Source organism: Equus przewalskii, chromosome 11 (genome assembly GCF_037783145.1).
Source record: "Equus przewalskii isolate Varuska chromosome 11, EquPr2, whole genome shotgun sequence".
Lineage (NCBI taxonomy): Eukaryota > Metazoa > Chordata > Mammalia > Perissodactyla > Equidae > Equus > Equus przewalskii.
Window position 1 is genome coordinate 6,900,948 of NC_091841.1, and position 19,773 is coordinate 6,920,720.

The 19,773-nt window shown below is 37.5% G+C and overlaps 1 protein-coding gene across 10 annotated transcripts in view; it reads right to left on the reverse strand.

The window, feature by feature from the left end:
- Positions 1–19,773, reverse strand: part of LRRC4C (leucine rich repeat containing 4C) — a 1,166,764-nt gene that overhangs the window by 1,035,305 nt on the left and 111,686 nt on the right. The window lies entirely within an intron of this gene.

Genomic DNA, 19,773 nt, shown 5'->3' on the forward strand with positions numbered 1-19,773 from the left:
TCCTTTTTATCGTCCAATACAAGAGTAACTGATTCAAGTATTTTATTAAAAAGCAGTATGTGAAGATAATTTGTGCAATTTCTATCTTTTTATTACCTCTATTTTGATATATTATCTACAAGAATCAAAAAGAGTTTATTTTAAAAGTTGTAAGTTTCATTTATTGGAACCTCAGTTCCATTGAGTTGTGAATTATGGATTTCATATAATGGTTCATTTTGGAGGACTCTTTATATTTAAAGCTATTGTTTTCTACTCCCTTGCCTTCTCATCATAATCATACTTTGCTAAATCTCCATCACTGTATCTCTGCCATTTATTGTGAGAAGAAAAGCTATTGATATTCAGAAAAGAAAGCAGACTTGCTTTAACACATAAAAGGCCGCAGCCACTGGCTGTCAGAATTCATCACTGCTCTTTTTTTTTTTTAATCCCATTCATTCACTTGAAATCAGATTCCGGAATTTGTCCTTGTCAGTGTGAAATGAAACCACAAGGCTGGTTCCTAGAGAATTGGGAAGGAGTTGCACTGGATATACAGAGAGTCAGAAATCACTGACTCCCGTTGTGTGACCTTGTGGGAAGCTGGTTCTGCCAGACACTGGATCTCAATAACTTCAAAACTGAGATTCTGGAAAGGAGCCAACAGTTCCCCTTTGCGTACACGGACATCTTGATCTCAGAAGTCAGCTCACCGCCCTCCTGATAGAGAGCTTAGCACCCGGAAAGAACACAAGTTTCTGTATCAAACGCCCAGATCCACTGCAAATTAGTCCAGATGAGGCAAACCTGAGTTGCTTCCAGTTTCCTTGCTGCATCACTATTTGGCTTCAGACATGTCAGGTAACCTTGCTAAGCCACTGCTTTCTCATCTTCAAAATGAAGAAGAATATTATCTATTTCAAACAGTTAGTGGAAATTAAAATTGGATTACACATGTAAACTTGTAGTGTGAAGTCTTACATACAGTATGTGAAAATTTTTTCCCGTGTTTTCTATCGCCATAATATTTCCCTAAGGATAACTTTTAAATGAGCTTATTGGAAAGAATGCAATCAATCAGAAATGGTCCAAGAAGAAATTTAAAATATCACACTAATTTTACCTCCTCCACTTCTGTATTTATACACACATTCCACATCCAAGGTAAACTTAATCAATGATTCTGTGCATATTCTTCGAGACTTTTCCCTTATACTTATAGTAATACATTCATGTTTACTTTTGTTTTTATTATAATCACCATTCTGCAAATATTACAAAGGAGCCACCAGTTGTCAAACACAGGGATATGGGGGGAGAATAAGACTAAGCACCCCAATAGGCAGTGAATTTTTTTATTGACTTAGGAAAAACATGAAGAACAAGAAGTTACTTTGCTAATTTTTAAGTGGCTAGGACTCTCATAAATCGTAAATTGATACAATCTTGCCAGAAGACAAATTAAGTATTCACGTATGAAAAGCCTTAAAAAACTAGTATTTTGAAGCGGTAGGTTGATTTCTAGGAATTTATCCCAAACAAATAATTAAATGTGTCTTCAAAGAATTAGCTATAAAGATATGTGGCCTAGAATTGTCCATAAAATCAGGGAAAAAAGAGGAGGGGACAAAAAGGTGTATGTTTAGTAATAAGAGATTGATTAAATGAAGGGTCGGACAAGCATTCAACAGAATGCAATGCCAATGTTAAAGTAATGATATAAAAGTAATATTCAGCAGCATAAAGAGTGGCCCGTTTTACATTATTGGAAAAACTAAGTTATGAAACAATATACAAAGCATAATCCCATTTTGGATATTTCCAAATGAAGGAGGATCACTGATTAAGGGTATTTATTAATAAAGATTATACACTAACGTGCTAACAATAAACACTTTTAGGTGTAGACTTGATGTAATTATTTTCTTCTATTGGCTTCTCTATACATCCTAGATTTTTCTGGAAAGAAAAAGTATAGCTTTTATGTCATACCGTATGTCTCCTTAGCCTCACCTGCTAGTGTAAATGACTCATACTGACAGAAATACAGCGAATTCAATTGTCTTGACCTTAATTAGCAGGAATTTCAGTATTCTTTCAAGATCACACTCCCCAATGGTTCCCTTTACTCATAAGAGATTTGGGTGCGGATTTTCTAATATAATCAGAACTCCTATTTGTAGCTTTACATCCTTACTCTCTGCTGTCTGCATTTTTCACCATCCTTCAACCATATTATCTACTTTTTCTCTGAGGCCAACATATTGCTACTCAAGCTGCTGGTGACCTTTTCTCAAAAAATAAACATCTGATATCTTTCTCCCTTCAGCTCTTTCTAATTAGCTTTTTCAGAGGGGTTTCCCTCTGTGTGTGAGTTTGTGATTATATATTTGTGTGTTTCTGTGTGTGTTTTATTTCACTAACCGAGTCTCCTTTCCAGAGAATAGAAATTCCAGAAAAGAGCTGGTGGATCCTAGTTTGTTTAGGGATTGTCACACGCAATCTCACACTGTAGCTCATGGATATTAAACATCCAGAGTCTGTTGATCGTTCTCTCATATTCTATCTGAATTCAGTAAGAGGAATCTTTCAGAGCACCAATCAGATCCCCTTAGAGTCTGAATATAACTAAAGCCCAATTTTAGACCAAGTTCACACATATTCCACAGAATTCTGGAGCCACAGTAAGTCAGAAGATGTGGTGGGGCACTTGCTTTAGGTCTCACACCTTCTGTGGCAGTCGTAAAGCTGATTGGCTAGCAGCATACAATGGATTTCTGTGAAAGCCTAATGCCACAGGATGCCAAATGACCTTATCTATGAATCAGGCAAATTATTGTTACTTAATAAGACAAAAATGTATTTTTAACTAAGGAGTATCACCAGAACATCTATGTCAAAAAGACACAAAATGCTATATAATAGAAAAACCACTGAATTAAAAAGAAATTTAAATTCTAGATGTAAATCTGCCACGGGGTAACCCAATTCATAGTTGTGAGCATTAATTTCCATATCTGTCATATTAGGCATTCATGGAGTTCCACTTTAAGGGGTCTTCTTGGTTGAAAGAAACAGGTCTTACCAAAACGAGGCAACCATGTCTGACGGGTACAGTCCGTATTTTAACAGGAGTCAAATAAATTCAGATTCACCCCGCACAAACATCATCATGACAGCTACATTCTAATTTGGAACTTTCATTTTCCAAGATTTATAATCGAAAAGTATGTAATTTTGACTATAGTACAGAATCTGTCTTTTCATCTATCACATTCGCCACAGGCACCAATTGAGAATACAAACAAAATCCAATTTACATAGTTATTTTTGGCTAATGTTCTAAAGAAAAAACATTTGTGCATCTCAATAGCTTGACTTAGTGGTTTTGTTTTAAATAAGAGGTGTTTCACAGGACACCGTCCTCAAACTTTAGATTCACAACTGACCTTAATTACCATTTAGGGACTGGTAATCCACATATGAAAGACAGAAGAAAGAAAGGCTCCAATGAGGGAACAAATCCAGTGGAAAATGTTCCAGCAGCTTATAGTCAAAGGTCAAGGTCTTTTCAGATGGTGAATCATTCTTGATTCTGTGAAAAATGCTTTCAATAGAATGGTGATTCTCATTTCTGTTTAATTAGGCATCCACAGTCCTTAGACTAGTCTTTTCATCAACCATACATACATATTTGCCAAAAAAAATGGTCCAGTTAACTTTTGTTCCATCAAAAATGACTCTTTTCCCAAATCAGTTCAACCTCCATATCCCTTTTTAGTAACTACATTCATTTTCCATTGCTGCATAACAAATCAAGAAAAACGTAGTGGCTTAAAACAAAATTCACTTATTACCCCACATTTTCCCTCAGTCAGAAGTCCAGCATGGCCAAACTTGGTTCTCTGCTCAGAGTCTTGCACTCAAAGTGTCAGCTAACTGTGTTTAAATCTGAGGCTCTAGAGAAAAATTCACTTCCAAACACTTTCAGGTTGTGCAGAATTTGGTTGTGTGTGTAGGAATAAGGTCCTCTTTTCCTCGCTGTTGAGCAACTCTCATCTCCTAGAAGCTGCTCACACTTCCTTGCTGTAAGACTTCTCTCAAGCCCTTTCACAGTATCCCAACCCACAGCAAGATCCCTCATGTTGAATCTTCCTCACACTTTGAAACTCCACCTTCAAGTTGCCAGAGAAAACTCTCTGCTTTAAAAGGGCTCCTATAATTAAACTAGACACACCCTGATAATCTCCCAATCTTGAAGGCAACTGATATAACCTTAATTACTCTGGCAAAATCCCTTCGCCATGAATTTAACAATATAATTGCAGAATACCAGCAGAAGAGAAGAGAGCATGTTCACCGTCTCTAGAACTAGGGCGGGAATTCTTGAGGAGTCATCTTGGAAGTCTGCCTACCACAGTAACAAACAGCCGAGTGAATTCTATTTTATTGAAAAAGTCCTTCTAGTTTTACACAACTCTAGGGCACACGGCAACTTTTTTGAGAGTGCTTGCCCAACATGATAGATCTAAGGGAGACTTTAGTTTCTAGAACTACAATATGATATATTTATTCAAGAATCAGAAAATAGTTTCTTGGGTTCAAAGGGACTGTAAAACTTATCCAATTCTCTCGCTTAACCAATCTACAAATTCCCTTAGAAACATTATAATAACAACTGCTAACAGCTCTTAATGATTTACCTGGTGCTAGGCACTCTTCTCACTGTTTCTCTTGATTTTACTCATGTAATCCCCACAGTTAGACTCAGGTAGATACCCCTGTTCTGATCATCAACACCATTGTATACCTGAGAAAAACTAGGCATAGAAAGGGTAAGTAATTTGCCCAAGACCATTCACCTAGTAAATGGCACAGCCTGCTGTCGAACCCAGGTATTCCAGAGCCCTCCTACCTAACCTTTATTTTAAACTGTTTCTATGAATCATGGCCATGCAATATTTTCCTTAATTCTACCTCTGATGAGAAGAAGCTCAAGATACCATAAGATACTCTATTGTGATTTTTGGCATCTGCAATTGTTAGAAAAAATATTTTCCCTTACTTTGAATTTATATTTTTATAAATATTAATAATTTGTCTAGGTCTACCCTCTGCAAAAATAGGAAATAAATTTTAATGTCCTTTGTTTTTTCTTAATCTGGTAGGTGTTCAAGATTTTAAATCACTTATCAAGATTCCCAGATACCTTTTCTCCAGGCTAAATATCCTCAGCTACTTCAATAGTCTCCCCTATGACAGAGGCTCCAAAATCTTTACCAATCTAAATCCTATGGTTAATCCTTAAATGTCTTCCAATGTGTTCTTTCCAATGCAACCCAAAATGCTAATTCTTATAATGATTACGAAGAACATTGGATGTCAGTCATCATGGGTCATGTTATGCTGGAGAATAACCACCTCCTGCCAAATCTCAGTCCCTTGACACATTGCACTGTGTTTTTTTATTGTATTCTATATCCAGTGTGAGTTGGAAGAGGGTTCTGATCATCATAGTCACTCAGCAAAGAGGCTGAGAAGGCTCCACTTGAACATCTGCTTCCACAATCAATGGGACAGGTAGAAAGGAGTGTAACAGAGTCTTGTATTAGTAATTAAAACTTCCTCCTTGGCAATGACACACACAAACACATGCCCAAATCAGTGCGTGTGCACATGCATATTTTAGGTTCAAATGTACTAGCCAAAACAAGTCACATGGCCCAGCCTATTTTCAAAGACGGTTTGAACACCAACACAATTCCGTCATGATACCCAAAAGGAAGAAAAGTAGGACAATGAAACAAAGAAAACATGAGTTATCATCAGTATGTCAGGTTATGCTGCCATCAAAATATCCCCTTAATGACGACCAGAGTGTATAAAGTGTCCTTCCATTCAAAAATATCTACATCATCTCATATTTTCTTTGATCCATTGCCCCCTATGATCTGAACACCATCTTTCTATCTGTACAGCCCAAGACTGTGTCACTGTTGATGACAGTCATGCCACCCTATTCCTCTTAGTCACCTAGCTGAGAAATCTTGTAAACTGTTGTTCTCCAACCTTTTCCAAGATGATACTATGAAATGAAATAAATCCATACAAGTTTTCTGATCTAAAGAATATAGTAAAGTTATGGGAAAGAAAGGGAAACGAGCTGAAGACTTATATAGTGCCACACTACACATGCCATTGTGCATTGTGATCAACACTGAAGGGAGATAAAAGCACACTTTTTCTGGGAATGCCAGTTCATCTCTTTCAAATATGAAATATATTACAATACTCACTTAAAGGAAAATGGGTTTGCTGAATGTTACTCATCCATTCCCTACGCAGTCTGCCAGCAATACACCTAACTAAAACAGTAAGGAATCAGTGAGTTTTCTTTATAGCCCTGCTTACTTTAGCATGACTGAAGCACACTGTGCATCTGGGAGGATTATCGTGGCTAGAAACTGGTGAACGACTCAAAGGCAAAGTAAAGATGTAAAAGGAAAGGCGGCTTTCTGATGAAAGGATGAAGATAAAAATTACGAATTCTAGTTTATATTTAAAGGCAGACTTCACAGCAAATATTCTATTTTTAAATTATATTTTATATAAAGGGACTGCGTCACTTTGCTCAAAGCTCTGAAGCAGCCACAATGCAAAAAACGAATCAAACCCAGACTTCATTTCAATGGATACCAAAAGTACTTAAGAGGTATCTATAAACATTAAAATAGAGTTTCTTCAACTGTGGTCTGTGGACCAACATACCAGAATTACCTGGAGAGTTTGTTTAAAATACAGAGCCCAGGGCTCCATCTTCAAATTTCAACATCTCCAGGGACGATGTCTGAATGCTAATGTAGGAAATACTATTTTAGGAGGAAAATGAGTTGAAACCACAGTAGAACAATTTTTAGAGACATGAGCATCAGAAGGATAATAATACTTCAGAGAATTTCTGTAAGGATTAAATGACATGCTATCTGTAAAGTGCTTACAAGAGCACCACACAGACTCAATAAATGTTAGTGCCTTCTAAAATGTCTTCCAGACAATAAGGACTGGTGTTCTGTTGCATGACCCAAAGTTGTCATAAAGCCAAATGTCGACGGGGTGAAGAGACTGAGGGAGCAGATATTTCATCAGTGCAGTCAGGGATGTGGGAAGAATAAAAATGAAGTTTGAAGAATACAGTCAGAAGGGAGAAGACTTTTTATATCTATCAATCCATCTTTTCTGGAATCTTCCCTTCATCTTGCTGCATCTTTTTTTCTTAGAAAGGAATTTTAGTAATATCTTGGAATTTTTTGCCTGTATCATGAATTTATTTCAGAAGTTTGATGTCTCTATTTGGAAACACATACATAGTGCATAATTTCAAAGACTTTGCCGGTTCATTAGTGGAACTCAGGTGGAATACTGTTACTGGTGATGTCTTAAGCTAGTTTTGAGTGAAAACCGTAACACAATATGTTACGCAAGTAAAGCCAAAATTGTGTCATGCCTGGTTATGAGATTTAAAAACATCATGTACACTATGTCCAAACATTCCTAAAAGAAATCACTTTTGCCTTAGAAGAGTGTTTTACGTTCCCTTTTAAAATAAGGGATAGAAGTGAAGGAAGAAATGGAGGAAGGCAAAACAGTGTGCTTCATACAAAACATATATTCCAATATCTTTGTGAATGGATTCTCTACAGAAGAAACACTCTACTCCCTGTTCACTGCAAACTCACTCGTGTTAGATTACAGTTTTTGCCATGATGATGGCTAACTTCACCAGAAGTTGCTAAGGCACTCTGATCTCTGTGTCTAAAATAAACAAGTTCAAGATTTCATTTCATTTACAGTATTTATTGAACAACTGCTATGTTCTAGGCATTGTATAGTCATTAATTTACTCTTCTATAATATAGGGGTGGTAACAATTGTCTCGCCAAATCACATTTACTTATGAGATTACTGTCCTTAAAGGTTTGCTTTTTTTGGTGTGTATGTACACGTGTGTGTGTGTCTATTGGTGGGTATGTATATATGTGTGTGCGTGTCTATTAAAGAGAAGTGTCATTACCTTCCCAACCTTTTCCATGCACAGAGAGTAGCCTTTCTAAGTCTCCATTACAAAAAGATAGAGTTAGCTTATGGTATGGATATTATTGAGGGGTTCAGACACTAAATGAGATTGTATGCAAAATTTTGAGTATACACATTTTCTCAGAAGCAGTTTCATGACTTTACTTACACTTTGAAAAAGCTTTCTGACACATAAAAGTTAAGAATGAGTGATGTGGGTCAGATGTAGCAGTGTTTTTCAATTATTTTTTGGCTACAATACACAGTAAAATATAGATTTTTGCATTCTGACTTAATCAGTGAGTACACACCTATCCCCCTACCTGAAACATAACTTTGCACAAAACAGGGCTAACTCATGTTTCAGTGTGCGCTGACACATTTCTATTCTAAATGTTAAAAAAAAAGCTAGTTCCATCCTGCACAATTTTGCATCTCAATAACTATACCTCCTGGTACTCTATCACAATTAAGAGAAGCCTGGTAGGCAATATAGAAATCTCACATATATCATAACATTCCTGACACCACAACATTCCTGCAGATTACGCTGTCAATCATAATATGCAGTGAGGGCAAGAAACCCATTTCCTACAGTGGCCTTGTCAATGAGCAGGTCCCAGGAACTATTTACGAGCTTCAGAGTCCAAGCTGAGGCTGAGATACAGGAGACCGAGGACTTAATTGGGTCAAATGCAACAGACCTCATTAAATCTCATTCTCCTTCTTTAGATGTTAACATATTCTGGGGAGAAGGCGACCTGCCTTCTTCATGGTCTGAGTATCATAATTATTATTTTAATTAAGAAAAGTTAGGGCTAATCTCCTTGATTTTTCAATTACAATGTAGTCAATGTGCTGCTGTCTAGGAGAGTAAGTAGCTTGAGCCACAGAGGAGCAGCCAGAAGCTTCCCAGTGGGACTGCCACAGCCCTGAGAACAAACGATGAAACACTACATTTCCCTCTCTTTGATATATTAATGTCACAATATGTGATTTTTTATTTGTCTTATCCTTTACCTTTTGTTGGTCTTTTCATCAATAAATTAAGTTTGAAACAAACCCAAAGATACAAATAAAACTTCCCAATATAGGAAAAGTGGACTTTTAATAATAAATCAGCTTCAACTACTCCAAATTACTTACTATATATCAGGGCCTGAGCTATGCGCTTTATGTTTGTAAATATTCATTAGTAGGAGTATTCATATTCCTAAGGTCTTACTTTTCACATTTCACACCTCTTGGGTCTCATGTCCTGGCCTCTGACAGTTGGTTCTCTGCAAATGTTTCTGGGGGCCCCAGGGGATGTCTCCTGTGTGACCAGAAGCAAATTGATTCTCACTGGTACCCCAGCCACTGTGCTTAGTGCCGTGACCTCCCATAGGCTGCCTGGCTTCTCCAGTTTCCTCCCTGCCTCTCCATATAGTACAATCTCCACAGGCAGGCACAAGGTAGTCCCACTCTTGCAAGAATAGCAAGAGTCACTTACGGTCCTGCCTGCCACTACCTCCTTTGAGATGTGTCCCAAAGCAGTTTTCCTTGGGCTTCACTGTCTAAATAATTAACAGAATACCTCTTTTTTTCCTGCTGAGGAGGATTTGCCGTGAGCTAAGATCCATGGCCAACTCTCCTCTTCTTTTCCTTGAGGAAGATTAGCCCTGAGCTAACATCTGTGCCAGTTTTCTTCCACTTTAATATGGGTTGCCACCACAGCATGGCTGATGAGTGGTGTAGGTCTGCGCCTGGGATCTGAACCTGCAAACCCGGGCCAGCGAAACGTTAAAGCCACCACATTACACTCAGACCAGCAATTCCCTCTGCTGACAACAGCTCCTCGGAGTTCTGCTCATCTTTCCCATCCCCTTTGTCAGGTGGCTTGAGTTAGTTCTCTTCTTATGAGCGGCCCCTTGGCTCTCTTGTGTGTAACCATGGGTCATTCAGATGGCAGGCCATTCCTCACCACCAGCACACCCTCCAGTGTGAGGTTTCTCATAAGGGACTCCTCAGTCATGACATAAACAGATATCTGCCAGATAATCCCCTTTCTCTGGTTGTCAGATGTTTCTGAATACCCCTCATACTCAAGATGGGCTTTTATTTCACTGGTATTTTCACATGTACTTTTCTGAACTATCTTTTGATCTACATATTTTATCCTCCTTTTAAGCTTGAGAAAACTGAGTCCCGTAAGCTTCAAGTGATTTATCCCAACAAAAATGTGTAAGAAGGATGGGAGCTGAGTTTTGCATCCAAACCTGACTGTGCTTTGAGTACTATGCCCCATCTTAAAAGACTGAAGAATAGCGTGTGTTTTATGCATGACAAAAACAAACAAACATTACTTTATTTACCACTTAAATGTCATTGGCCTATTTAACTTTTGGGTGCTTAGGGAAATACATTCTTCAAGATTGCACACTGGTAACTCATGGTAGGAAATAATATGCTAACTTTCTAAATTATATTTGCTGTTCTTTAACTGGCTCTGCGTCTCTGCCCTCTCCCTTAACAGCTATATTCCCTTCTATTCTGTTCATACTCTGAAGAATATCAAATCTATATCCTCAGCTAAGATTTCCCTCCTGAGCTCCTGACCAAAATTTCTAGTTACCTAATTGGCGTATCCATGTAGAAACTCAGATTCACAACAAATTTTATACATCAAGGAGGACTATGCTTCCTATCTCTTCTTGTTGCATTCAATATATTGCCTCCCATAGTGCCAGTTTGGGTTAATGTCACTCAATCACTCAATCACAAAATGTAACCATTACCCAAACATCTCCAACTCTTCTTTCTCCTTATTGTTCACTTCCAATCAGTCCCCAGATTGCAATGTTTTTCAAATACATCTCCTTTTCTTTATATTCATTTTTACTGCCTGATTCCAGTCTCCATGCAATCTCTTTCCCACACTGACATTAATAATAAAGCACACGTAGTTATGCCCATTCCCTTATCATGTTTACTGAAAATTCTCAAAGGGCGCAATAACACCCATTAGCAGGAGTTTTGCAAATGTGGGGCTTTTTTTGTTGTTATAGTGATGGGACGCTGTACAGACATTTAATGGGCAGGGCTAATAAAAGTCTTGCAATGCATGGACAGTTCCTCATGAGAAAGAATTGTGTCACTTATGCATGACTTTAGAAAGCCCCACTGGACTGAGTAGGAGAAAAAAATATGTATCATTATCTAACACTAGATCTTAATTGCATTTTACAAAAATCATTGAATTGCATATTCTATACTGAATTTTCCAGAAATGCTAGTACTTGAGAGAAACTGAGAGAAAACTGAACTTTGTTTGGAACTTACCAGGAACACTTCTCCACTTTGGAAAAATACATCAACACAGCCATGCAGGCAGAAGTGATGGAGTCGCCAAGGTAACACACCTATATCTGTCTACATGTGTACCTGTGGCATTCACGAGTACAGGTGAGAGCATTTGACTATTCAATTCTCTCTGTAATTGTGCCTAAGGATCTATATACTGAAATAGATATTTTTATGATAAATTATTGTCCTTTATTTTTCATTACCATTGGGAGCACTATTTTGATTTTTTGTTTTAATTATCTGTGTAGATAGACTCTATCATCTATAAATTTAACTTTAGGTTATTAAAGAGAGTGTTACAAAATATTTTTTTAATAAAAATAGTGTGGCTGAGTCTGCTTTGCTTGAAAACTGTTTGCCTAAAGCTGCCTCTAACGTAGCGTCGTACCAGAGGCCATCAGCATCCGGTCCCTATTTACTTCTCTCATCCCTTCCACTCCTCTACAAACACCTTGAGTTTCTGCTCAAACACAGATTTTGGTTTTTTGGCTCACATTAATCTTTCTGTTCATAACGACATTACTGTAATATTTTTTTTCTGTCCCTCATCCTATCAAAAGCCTTTTCTTGACAGAAAGTGAATTATTTAATGGATGTATCTTATATGTTAGTATTCTATTTGACATATTACAATAATATTTCCCGTACATGGCTAGCCAACACCCATCCTCTTTCCTATCAACGGTATGATTCCTCTCTGGATAAAGTCTGTTGGGATTGTAGTCAGGAGTTTGGCACCACGCTAGCTAAAGGAAGAAGCCCAGAATCTAACCTGAGTCTATTGAAAATCAGTGTCCTGAAATCCTGAGCTGAAGGGAAAAAAACAAATAAACAAACAAAAATCTGAAAATAATTGGATTTCCTCCATTTCGGACTCAGGCCCTGAACAAAGTTTTCTCTTTCAAGACCATTCCATCCTAGTACTGCAAACTTAAATAATATAATACTTTAGTACTATGCTGTTCTTTTTGGAAAAAACTTGCTCCATAAATACCCAGCTACTAGCATAATGAAAGCCAAATCTGCAATGTGCAAGGCATTCTGTCAAAGCTCTAGGGTGCGTACTTTCACTTCTCGAACTCTCTAAGTTGTATGATAACAGCTGACGGAACCAACATATTCTGCAGCCAAGAAAACTGCCACAATCAGAAACTCCCAAGACCTTCCTTTAATACAGTTTGGAGTGTTTTTATGTTTCAGACTACAATACACTGTATTATAAGTACAAAGCAAAGTATATACTTAAACAAAGTATAAGCAAAAATTTTTGCTTCTGATATTTTCCAGTATAAAAATGTATGGCACTCCCAGTAAAACTCTATTAAAAATCATGTTTCATTGGTTGTTTTATCCTACAATGATTAAAATTAGCCTCCCTTTTAAAAATAATACTTCTGGGGCTGGCCCTGTGGCCGAGTGGTTAAGTTCGCGCGCTCCGCTGCAGGCGGCCCAGTGTTTCGTCGGTTCGAATCCTGGGTGCGGACATGGCACTGCTCGTCAGACCACGCTGAGGCAGCGTCCCACATGCCACAACTAGAGGGACCCACAACGAAGAATGCACAACTATGTACCGGGGGGCTTTGGGGAGAAAAAGGAAAAAAATAAAAAATCTTTAAAAAAAAAATGTTTAAAAAAATAAAATAAAATAATAAAAAAAAAAAAAATAATACTTCTGATTTCTGTTAATTCTTCCAATGCCTAATAGCTTGTTCTTTAATCCAGAGTTCTGTAAGCATTTGGGGTTTGCCTGTTGCTGCATATTTAGCAATGACTTTCAAAATACTTTGTCAAGCTCGATAAGAGAGGAAATTTAGATTCTTCTAAGATATAAGGCAGCATGAATAAAAATCCCAACTCTGCTTCTCAGCAGTTGAATGACTCAAAGTAAGTTCTTCCTCTGAGGTTCAGAGCATTGCTTATAAACTGTAGGAAATAAATCAGGGTCACTATGAAAGATGAGTGAGTTTGGGTCTCAGCGTTTCACTGTTAGATCAACCAACCAACTCCCATCAAAGTGTCAGGTGGGGCAGAATGTAGGTCCATTTACACAATCATACACACGAGCAGTTAATTATATAGAATACTCAATCCTGGATTGCGTTACTCTGCAGGTAAATTAGAACAACTCTGTATCATTACAAACGTCATAAAGAGTATTCTTAAAGTGTATTCCATTTTCTGGAAAAATTCCAGATAAGGGAATGCTAAGATTCTCCTCTCTTTTGTTCAAATATAAAGCAGAAATAAAATGGAGAAAATGAGTTTTTTTTTCTTACTTATAAAGTAACTAGATTTGTGAGTGTCTGTGGGCTTTTTTAGGAGGTTGGAGGGAGTTTTGTGATGGAAAGACTAAAAGCAACATGACTATGAAAGCAGCAAGTGAAAATGAATTTCAGTTTGAGCCTTGAGAATTACAGTGTTATTTCCACAGGGACAAGTTACGAAACTAAATTTGATTTCAACAAAGGAAGAGTTTCTTTTGTGAAAGTTTCTGAATTCAGGATAAAGAAAAATGAACGTAAACTTAGGTTTGCTTAATAAAACAATGTACATGTCTCATTCTGTTTCTGAGGAAGAAATCATTTTTGAAAGGACAAAGTATTACTAAGAATTGCAAATTAAGATGCACCGTTTTATAGGAAAAGGCCAACCTAAGCAAATGAGGGTGTTTCTTTCTATTAAAAGAAAACTATTTTCTCTAAATACTTTATAATTGACAATTCTAAGCAAAAGTTTTCAGCAGAATACTTGAGGCCATTAAACATATAGTACCCTCAGTCTTATATTACTTTATTCTAGAATGATTTAGAGCATCAGTGAAATCATTAAAAGATCAATAATAAAGCTTGAAGAATGATTTGGGCATCCTTCTCTACATGTTTGCATATACTAAGAATTATCATTCAGGTAAATTTCATCGGGCTCAAATTTCAACTCCGGACACCCATTTATGAAATTTATGTGTGAGGACATGACCACCAATAATAGATGTTCTAACTAAAACTCCTAAGTATGGAAATACTCAAAAGGCCTCCTTCTCTCTAAATGTCTGTATACTAGCTAGCTGTCGTTAACAGCTTTACCTTGTCTATCAGCGGCATTCAAGCAAGTGAGCTAAAAGACCTTTCATTTGACAACGCTTCTGCAGGCAAATGAAAGCTGCTCCTCATAGCAGGAGAAATAAGAGGCAGCTATTTACATGTTGTATTCTGCAGCCTAATTTGTTTTTACAGATCAACAATAATCTGCTTTTCTTTCGTGGGCATCATTCAGTTGGTTGCAAATGCTAATTAGACATGTTGGTTTCATTTATCAACCTAGGACAATAAGCAAGAGGTAAAATATTTCTGGAAAATCATTTATTGTTAGTTGGACACCCGCACTTCTACCTTTCAACTCTAATTCTCTCCGAGGGTTGTTTCTAGAACATTTCACATTTGACTTCCATTTCCTCCCCTCATCTGTAATCTCCTCTTTTCAGATTTTGTTAGCAAGTCATTTAAGGAGAAAAGATGCAGAACCTACAGGTGGGACTAGGAGATTACCATATAGAGGTGGGTGGGGTAAGAATTGAAAGGAAGCCTCTAGGAATCTTGACCACTTCTCCTAACTCCTAGAGCTTTACTCATTCCATTAGCACAGCACAAATGCCTCTCTGTTACAATGTTTGTAATTTGCTGGCGTTGCATAGAAGTTTAAAACTTTGAACTCTTCATGTCAGGGAGTTTTTATAACACTCCCCTGACAACCACTGGCCTCCACCTGGGTTCTGTATCCCAGTTAATGCTTCATCATTCTCCCAGTTTTTCCACTGAAAGTTAGAGCTATTTTAGATTTTTGCTTCTCCTCGTCATTTTCAAAGAATTGGCAAATCTTCTAAAATTGATGACTCACTGACTGATTGAGTACTTGCGTTGTCAGAGCCTAACAGATATTAGATGCTCTGGGATTCCCTGAACTCAATTATAAAAGCGAAGTTTTCTTGCTTAGAGGATCTTACCCAATGACTCCCCACCTAAATCCAAACCCTTCAGCCTAACTTTCAGGCCATCAGTCCTCTCTCTGGCCCAATCAACCCTATCTTAAATATTAAAATTATTCACCCAGTATCACCTCCAAACTCCTCCAATCCAGTCACATCAATCTATTGAAAATCCCCAAATGCACCCACAACCATCCCAGTATCTCAAGTACATATTGGGTACCCAGTGTGCCTTCCCCACTTTATCCCCAGAACCTGTGCTTGTTAGTCTCTGATTCATAATACAGCTTCAGTAAGGTTTTGATTATTTAACAAATGCAGGAATATATGAGTAAACGAAGCTTCTCCCAGATGCATTAAAATCTCTCTTCGCTGTTCTCCCATTGAATTTCATTTCTCTTCTCTTCTCTTCTTTTCGGTATTGTATTTTATTTAATGTTGCATGAGTATGTCTCACTCCCTAAGTCACAAGCCCTGGAGAGAATATGGCGTTCATATTTGTAATCCCACACAGGGTCTAGCTCATTGTAGACACTCTAACAGTAGAAACAAATGGCCAGACATACCAAGAAGAAATTTAAATCCATTTATTAATGGAGTGACTATAGTCTATTTCTTATAGTTGAGTGGCTACATTTTCTTATCTGGCATCCCACAGGCTTTGACACTGAGCCATTTGTTCCTTATGCAAACATGACTGTATGAATTAGTTTAGATGGAACTTTCCTGAAGCAAAATCAAAGCATAAAACTCAGAATTAATAGAAAGAAGAGAAATTAATCAGTTTAAAAAGATTTACTCTAAAAGGTGATTTACTATGAATTGTAGATTTTGTTCTTTTAAATAAGGCATTCTTCCAGTATAGTCAAAATACACATCAATTTACCGAAATAAAAAACGTTATTATTTTCTTTCATAGGATTTAAGGACAAATAAATTGTTTCGAATAAATGTGTATGCAAAGTCTTTTCCCCTAAACTCAGTCTCCTCAATGATATTCAGGGAGAAAAAAATATCAGAGGCCAGAAGCTACCACCAACGTGCTAACTATAGTGGAAAGAAACAAGGTATTTTTGCCAGAGCATCAACAAGCAAGTATGAATACTTGCCATTGTTTGGGAATTTCTGTGTTTGTCCTCCGTCCTTCAGTTTTCATTCATTCATCCTAATGAGCAAACATTGGAAGGCTGAAAAAGGAGACCATTAATAGTAGACAGAAATGTTAAAGTCTTATTCACTTAACCGAAGCAGGAATTATTCTAAGCATTCTGTCACACGTTTCCTTCTCATGGCTGGACCAAGTCTTCAGAGCCGTAGGGCTGTCGAAGAAGGTCTTGGCCCCACCACACAGAGAGAGAGAAGGTTTCTATCTTGTATGGACCAGGGCCTTTATGGTGGGCCCCATGCTAGGTCTTTAAAAAAAGTCATTTCAATTCATCTTTAAAATAATCCAATGCAGGGGCTGGCGCAGTGCCCAAGTGGTTAAATTTTTGTGTGCTCCGCCTTGGTGGCTCTGGTTTATGGTTTCAGATCCCAGGTACAGACCTATACCACTGGTCACCCATGCTGTGGCAGAGTCCCATGTACAAAACAGAGGGAGATTGGCACAGATGTTAGCTCAGGGACAATTCTCCTCAAGCAAATAAAGAGGAAGATTGGCAGCTGATGTTAGCTCAGGGACAGTCTTCCTCAGCAAAAAAAAAATAATAATAATAATACTAATCCACTGCAATAGCCACATTATATATAGAGATGCAGAGGTGTAGAATGGAGAAAAGAAACTAAGATGCAAAAAGGAGAAAAAGAAGAAAGAATGTGATTATATGTAGTATGAAAAGAAGAATGTGGACTATCAGAAGCAAGTGTTAAACAAAATTAAAATGAAATCTTAAAGGCAAATAAAACTTAATTGAGTACGATCTAAGTGCTTGGCATTGTGTTGAGCACTCCAAATACGAAACAGGAAAAACAAACCACTAACATTTACACAGTAAAAAGGATCTGGATTTGAATTCCAATTCTCCTAAGAATTAGCTAATGACCTCAGGCCGACTGGTTAACCTTGGGTTGCATAGACTCAGATTGCTCATGTGTAAAATTGAGACAGCAAAACCCCCTCCAAAGCTTGTTGCTAGAATAAAATCAAACAATATACAAATAAAACAAAGGAGTGTGTGACAAATAGCAAATTTTGAAGAAATAGTGACTGGTATCAAAATTCTGGTAGATCGGCACGTTTAAAATGAGGCATAATGTTTTAAAATGGCAAAGTTGTCTATCTACTTTATGTAAATATTTGATGCACAAAGTTATCAAACGAAAAAAAAGAATAGAAATCACTTCACTGGTCTCCAGGTCATTGATCTTGCTCAGCCCTAGACAGGATGAAATATCAGAAGCAGAATACGGATTCTCACTTGAGCTTTCATAAGTCTTTACTTTTACCAAGATTCTACATAAAGAAATTACCACGTTCTTGAATAAATCATGAGATTAGAAGAATTCACATGAAAGCACACATCATTATTTAATAAATTCCTTCCCTTCGGGATATGTACTGTATATATCAACTATATTCCTAAAGACATCCATCTCATATAACGCTTACTAAATATTGCCTATGAGTGACTATACCAGCAAAGAGGCCAAATGAAATGCAAAGATTGTTTTGCAATTTCTTGCATCAATGCACCAGATCTCTTAGAAGCTAGAAACTAAACAGTAAAAAGCAGTTACCTTCTATCTAATGTGGGGACTTGAATCGGCCACCCCAAGACATGTCTCTCTGGCATAATGATTATTTGAGGCTAGTTACTTTGCAGACAGGAAAGAAACTGAAAAGTAGAACTTGATTGCCCTTTGTTAGGAGACATTTACATTGTAAAGGAAATCTCTATCTGTAAAGGTGCCTTCCTCTCTGTACCAGGAAGAAGAAAGGGAATGACCTTCTCTCTAGAAACTCTTAATCAATGCCAAAGGCAAAGACTTAAATCTGAATTTTGTTTACTGTACTTGTGTGGTAACCTCCCATGATCGACTCCCCCTCCCAACATTGGCATTTCTTTAAGGATTAAGCATCTTTCCTTAGGCTAGGAACTGATTGCTGCACTCACCTGTGACCACCCAGCTCAAGACAATAGACTTGCCTCCTACTGTGTCAATCAAGCACTGTGCGACAGGGCAATCTTGTGACTATTGTGGGAGGGACATTTCAATCACATGTGAAACACCCTGTTTGGGGGTATATAACCACTCTGTGCACCCCACTTCTTTGGTGCCCTTTCTTCCTTCGGGAAGAAAGGCCCTGGGCCATGGTCCTCATAAAGCTTTCTTTAATTTTCTCCTGCTATTCTGTCTCATGTGAATCTAATTTGCTCTCCAGCCAGATGAACCCACATTAGGTAGAGGACCAGACTTCCTCCCCTACACTAACAAGAATTCATTTTCAGCTCCTTTTGCCTATCAATATCAAAGAGATTAAGGGTTGACATGGTAAGATGCTGCCACGGTCCAAACTCCCGTTAAAGCACTCTCCTCATCCCTCCACAGTAGCAAATAAAAAAATCACACGCAAGTTAGTTTTTAAACCACACATGCTCCTAACAGTTTGAGCTAAACAAGTGCACTTTGTACCTGGAGTGATGGTCATTTAAGTGCTTTCACCAGAGTACGCTCAGCTCTCTTCCCTACAGAAAATTTGAGTACAAAATATATGACTCAGAATTTCAGACAGCATCAGAGGCTGTGCAATAATGCAGGACATTCCTATTTATTGAGTAATATTCCTAAAAAGGTAACCCGCTGACCTCCAAGCTCAGTAAAGTTCACACAAATGGGTTTTAACTGAGAAAAAGGCTGAAGCTTAGAATCAAACAAAATTCTGATGAAAAACTAAATACATAAGAGAATGGCTCCAGAACCATATGAAACATCCCCAAATATTTGTTCAATAGAAAGGAGAAGGGAAAGCTGATTTAAATGTAACTAAGACTTTTTATGGGCTACATTATTCTATTTAATTCTCATAATACTTCTGTGAAATAGTTTCTTGCTCTTTTTTATACAAAGAGAAAATTGAGGACAAAAGGATTGACTGGTTTTCCAGACCCTACACAGATAAAATATTAGAGGCAAAACAAGGATTGTGATTTTTGTAAATTTTTGCCTTTGCCAACATTCTACATAAAGAAATAGCCCTAGTCTTGATTGAGTCATCAGATTAGAGGAATTTAGAAGCTAAATACTATATATTCAGTTGTTCTTTTTAGGGCATTTTTGCACAAATTAGGAAAATGATTCACAAGAGAATATATGAAGCGTAAGACCTACTGTAAACCTCCACAACCTTAGTCACGGGTAAGAAGACCTCAATAGAAAGTTGGTTTTGGGTT